At 40.8% G+C, this 5,988-nt stretch overlaps 2 non-coding genes across 2 annotated transcripts; both read left to right on the top strand.

Moving 5' to 3' along the window:
- Positions 1 to 498: 498 nt before the first annotated feature.
- TRNAP-UGG (transfer RNA proline (anticodon UGG)) lies at positions 499 to 572 on the top strand. The gene has a single exon. It is a non-coding gene; the product is annotated as a tRNA-Pro (tRNA).
- Positions 573 to 1,133: 561 nt separating this feature from the next.
- TRNAW-CCA (transfer RNA tryptophan (anticodon CCA)) lies at positions 1,134 to 1,205 on the top strand. Its single transcript has one exon. It is a non-coding gene; the product is annotated as a tRNA-Trp (tRNA).
- Positions 1,206 to 5,988: the final 4,783 nt, after the last annotated feature.

The following is a 5,988-nucleotide window of genomic DNA, read 5'->3' as shown; positions in this document are numbered from 1 at the left end:
AACGCCCCTCAGTCTAGTTCATTTAACAATAGTTTAAAGTAGGGAAGGGCTGCGTAAAAAGCATTGCAATATCAGTGGTTTTAGATTATTTTTTTTTTATAATAATAAATGATAATATTTATTATTTTTAAGTGCACAGTTAAGTAAGACATCAAATTGGTGTATGAAATCTTTTTGTAGGACAAGGGATCACTTTGGCGCAGCCATTTGACTGCTAAGTCTATGAAGCTATACATACTCTACTCCTTTTAGTTTTGAACCTATAATCTCTTAAGAGGAAAACACATACTCTTAACTATTAAGCTCCCATTTATCTCGAACCAACAAATCTTTTGACAGCATAAATGGTAGAGTGCAGTGAGACCGCTCATTTTTATTTTAGTTTTCTTTATAAACGGCTTTTATTCCGTACAAGGGCATTTAACCTTATGGTAGAATGCAGTGAGACCGCTCATTTTTATTTTAGTTTTCTTTATAAACGGCTTTTATTCCGTACAAGGGAATTTGGTCTAGTGGTATGATTCTCGCTTTGGGTGCGAGAGGTCCCGAGTTCGATTCTCGGAATGCCCCCTAATTTTCTTTCCTTTTCAGGTGAATTTAGAGTATCCTACCTGATGCATTTACTAAGCTTTGAGTGCGGGAGGACTGTTATCGCGAAGCTTTGAGTGCGGGAGGACTGTTATCGCGATTCGCATCCTTTGACGTACCTGATGTGCCTACCAAAAAAGCATTAGCAGTACCAGTAAACCCTACCAATACCAATCTATGTAGGAAGATTGCCTTTGAAGTTTTGAGTGAAACTTTCCAAAAAACGGGGCATTCACAGGATTGAACTCGGGAGCTCTCGCACCTCAAGCCAGATTTTTATGTGCCTGGTTAATTTGATAGATACGGGGCATCCACAGGATTAAACTTGGGACTTTTCCGACCTTAAACCAGCTTTGCCTGGCTTATTTGATAAATACGGGGCATCCACAGGATTAAACTTGGGACTTTTGCGACCTTAAACCAGCTTTGCCTGGTTTATTTGATAAATACGGGGCATCCACAGGATTGAACTTGGAACTTTTCCGACCTTAAACCAGCTTTTCGTATTAAGTAGACTATGTGAACTTGCAGGAACCATCAAATAGGGATCCGTGGCGCAATGGTAGCGCGTCTGACTCCAGATCAGAAGGTTGCGTGTTCGATTCACGTCGGGTTCAAGCCTTTTTAGTCCAATAATCTTAATTGGCTGCGGTGCCACACCACTGAAGCGCAGCAGAGTGTTGTCGTGGCACTCTGTTATGTCGGTTAATCAATCGCACTCTACCTTGGCGTGGTTCTTTTTATGATTTTTCTTTCTTTCTGGAGAAGCATATAGCCTAAAGAAGCTTGCTTTATTTATTTCTGGAGAAGTTCTTTCTTGAGAAGTATTTGAGGAAATATAACCTAAAGAAGCTTTTCGAATGACGGGGCGCTATTAGGATTGAACTTAGGACGGTTTGCACCTTTTATGTTTTTATCCTTTCTGGCTGCTTTTTCTTTCTTTCTGGAGATTGCCGATTAGGAAATATAACAGAGTATACGTTTGTGGCTGTTTCTTCTTTCTTTTTGGAGGATTGCCGATAGAAGTTTTCTAGGAAATATAACCGATTAGGAAATATAGCCGAGTATACGTTTGTGGCTGTTTCTTCCTCTTTTTTTTGGAGATGGCCGATAGAAGTTTTCTAGGAAATATAACAGCGTATAGAAGCTTTTCAGAAGATGAGGCACTAACAGGATTGAACTCGGGACCTCTTCCGCCTTAAGCCCGCTTTATATGTGCCTAGTTAATTTGATAAATATGGGGTATTCGCAGGATTGAACTTAGGGACCTCTCGCACGTTAAACCAGCTTTTTAGGGACCTCTCGCACCTTAAAAGAAGATTAAATGGTTGAGAGTGGTTTGCTAAATTACGAGCGACTCACTACAAATTGAATCGCACTAGAAATTTTGATTTAAAATCTGTAACCCTAAACAGACCCTCAAATATTTTGATTTAAAAGCTGTAACCCTAAACAGACCCTCGAATAATTCCGAAGATGGCGGTTAAGAAACTGAGGAAGAAAACCAGAGCTCGCCCGTTAGTTAAAATAAATTGCACTGTTGAGAGCGTTGGGAGGGTTTAATAATAATCATGTCAATGATGTATAGCTTGAGTGGTTGGTAAGATTTAATGATAACTTTAGTGAGTTCGTGAGAAATTATGTGGTAATATTTTGAAAAAATTCTATACACCACTTCCATAAACAAGTTTCTCATTACTGGAAAAAAATTAGACCGTTGAGAATGAGATTTGAAACCATTCTCAACCACGATCTCGGACTGTTATCTTGATTTCAAATATGATGAATAGTTGAAACTAAGTTTTATGCGGCTCCATCTCTTCCCTATTTTAATGTGCGTATGCAGGCACTACACAAATATAAAAAATCCTCTGATTTTATTACTTCCCGACCAGCTTTGTCGTGCATTATTAATCCCTGTCATCTGGCAATGGCCAGGGACTATAGTAATCCATCTGCGATGCTATAGCATTAATTCCGGGCGAATTGAAGCGGATTATGGCAGGGTGACCAAAGTTTTTGAATGTCGCTATGTCTACCATTGTCGGGATAACCAAAGTTTTCGAAAGTGACCGTGTTTGCCTTCTTATTTAGCCTCTTCCCGAGGCGGGAGAGGCTGGACCATAGGTTTATTTACCTTTACCGTGTTTATTATCTGTGGCGGTCGACGTATTCATATTAATGTTACAGGTATGTTAGCATTAGTTCGCTAACATTTGTTTGCAGGTTTGTTTGCAGGTTGGCTATAGCAAGTTTGTTTGCAGGTTGGCAGTTGTTGTGCAGGAGGTGGTGTACGTGTCGATGCAAGGTGGTGCAGGTGTTCTGCTGGGGGATGGTCTTTCATGTCGGTCAGAGGAGAGCTCGCAAGAGAACCAAGTTCTTTGTCTCCAGTTCGCAAGAGAACTGGGTATCATCAACAGGGGGGATATCATTCCTGTGGCTGGCAAGTTCTTTGTCTCCAGTTCGCAAGAGAACTGGGTATCATCAACAGGGCAAGAGAACTGGGTATCATCAACAGGGGGATATCATTCCTGGGCCTGATGTCCTCTCGGCTGAGGTTGACCAGTGGTAATGAGGGGAAAGTGATCCTGGGTATCTGAGGCACAAGCAGCTTCTCTTTCAAATCCGAGATCTAGGACTTGAATACCTGTCTTAATCGCTAAGCCGGGCAGAAGACTACACTACGGATGAACCAAGTGACTGCAGGGTCTGGCAGAGAGACTACTGTGTTCATCAGCGTCCACTCCAGGGGTGGTGGATATGTCAATTGGGATTGTACGGGAAATAGTAGCCAAATTACCCTCCGTAACCACGTCTTCAATATAAACCAGATTTGGGCCACTATGAGAAGCCACCAAGCAAGATGGCGCAAGATCCAAATGAGGAAGTTCGGGAAGAAACGACGACCTATGATGGAAATCATGCTAAAGACGATCCGGCCCTGATAAAACTTCACGAATGGCTTCATCAGATGCCAATACGATGTCCATAGCATCCGTACAAGGATCAAGTGCAGCGGACCAAATGGGAGATTTTTACAGTATCCCCAATGGCGAATATCGATAGGGACCTCCAGTTGCTGCTTCGAACGGACCTAGAACTGGAGACTCTGAAACTAGTTCAGCAACAGGATAAGGGGTTTGCTATCCGCTACTTGTTAGGTCGCAAATGGATAGGGGAGGGGCAGAACAGGGAGGGTAGGTCGGGCAACATCTGCAGAACCTGTTTGCTGCAGAAACCACTTCCTCCTGCATCCTAGGGCTGACAGTCAGGGAGGTTAGACTGTTAGAGGGTTAAACAGCTTAGAAGGTTAAACAGCCAGGAGTTTAAACATTTAAGCGAGCAACTAAGGTAGCAAAAATAGCAATGGCGCTGACATCTGTTTGGGGAGCTATGACATTTGTGCTGGTTAACGTGCAGGCTGATTTGGTGGAGGTTAACGTAAGACAGGGCATTTGTACAAAGTAGCAAGAAGGCCAATGGTGCTGCCATCTTTTTGGGAAGCTATGACATTTGTGCAGGTTAATTTGGTGGGGGTTAAGTTAAGTCAGGTCATTTGTACGTGGTAGCTGCTAATTATTCATTGTGTACACATTTCATTCTATTCAGCATTGTGCATGTAGCGTCCGCTACGTGTAAGTTACTTTTGTTGTTATATAATAAAGTTAGAAATGATTTCGTGGTTACCTCGCTTCGACTTCTATTTTTGCTTCAGCTCCACTACATTGGTCTATATCAGGTACTGTTTATGTTATTACATTGTTTTGATATATTTTAGCCTGTAGGGTTTGAGTTTTTTACGTCGGTTGTGTATGATTCCAGTTGGGTTTGAGTTTTTTACCTATGCTGTGTACGATTTCAGTTTTTATCTTGGCAGTGGTTTTTTTTTTTTTGTCTGAGAACTGTTTATCTTGCAAACCATGATTTGTTTTTTTCCTTAGTTATCATTATTGTAAGATTTGTCTATGATAGAAATTCCAGGAAAGCACGAAGACGAAGGATTTCTTGAGGGCAGGAAGATCAGTGGAAGAATCAGAATGGTCACTAGTCTCAGAGGACGAAATGAAATCTAGTTCCTTGATCTATACATTATAATCTACAGGGGAATGAGTATCAATATTAATATCATTATGATCATTAGATTCTAGAATGAAATCGCAAAATGTAGGTTCTAACATTCCTGTTTATAACCTTTCTAGCTGGGAACCTGAACCTTGAGGGCCCAATCCATATCTTCCCTAGATTTAAGTCAGGTTTTCAATGGCTAGGGCACAAATTTCTGAATGTATTTTCAGACCTATTTTTTCACTACTAGCACAGAACTTCTGAGCTTATTTTCACCAACAAGGTAATCTTGGGCAAATATTTCAGAGCTGCTTTTTGGGACTGAGTTTTCACTACTAGGGCATCATATTTTGCAAAATTGCTAAGCTCATTTTCTGTGCCCCTCCTTCGCGTTTATCTTGTGTTGTGAAACTCCTCTGTGCTGTAGAATCCACTGCCAACTGCATGATGATCAATTGTGGATCAACCGTGCAAGCTTACCCTTTTAATAATCCCATTGTGTGGAGACACCCTTATAGTGAGGCTATTTTGTAATTCCTAGGCAATTAATGCTATCCACAAGTGTCCCAATTCTTGTAATTGGGGCAAGGGTTCCTCTGGTGATGGCTGGAGGTTTGTGTTTTATATCAGATTAGCTTGCCTTTTCATCTAGATGCAGGAAGGGGAGGCCCTGCAGCCATGGTAGACCCTATGAATCTTCGGCGTTAGCTTTTTAGGAGGGGCGCTTTTCACATTCTCAACACGGTGTGAAGAATACAGAATCCAGTAATTTTGCTTCGCCATCTGGTGAAGGCTGACACTTTGTGGTGTTTACCTATGGCGGACGCCACATTCTAAATAAATATAAGCCAGAAAACATGCGTGTTTACATTACTATTTCTCTTTCGAATAGTATTTTTGGTTTCTGCTGCATTTATGCTCTGCTTGCAGTTTTGATCAAGAAGATCTGTTCTAATCAGGTTACAAGCTTGTATAATGTACACATCATTGATTACGCAAAATACATTAGCTTAAACACTCGTATTAACTAAGCACTACTAGTATAAGGTGTTCTGTTATGTGAGTTATAAGCTCTACACATTATATAAATAAGAAACACATACGGATTATGCATATTACTAGTACCCATGTAAGTATTGGTAATGAAAGAGCTTGATCAATACTGCTTCATAGAGTTGTTGTAAGCTATTACGATTAGCTTGAACTAAGAGCTTGAACAGCCCATGTAACTTGTATTCCCATGATAGCTATGACTAAGCTCGTCTTATTGTAACACATCACGTATTAGCTATGATTATTGCATTACCTATGATTCTATTCCACTACCAACTGCAT

This window comes from Pinus tabuliformis, chromosome 6, assembly GCF_031772625.1.
Source record: "Pinus tabuliformis cultivar Carrire ecotype Pingquan chromosome 6, CPIR1, whole genome shotgun sequence".
Lineage (NCBI taxonomy): Eukaryota > Viridiplantae > Streptophyta > Pinopsida > Pinales > Pinaceae > Pinus > Pinus tabuliformis.
The sequence above is the reverse complement of the archived record's forward strand: the minus strand, read 5'-3'. Positions and strand labels throughout refer to the sequence as shown.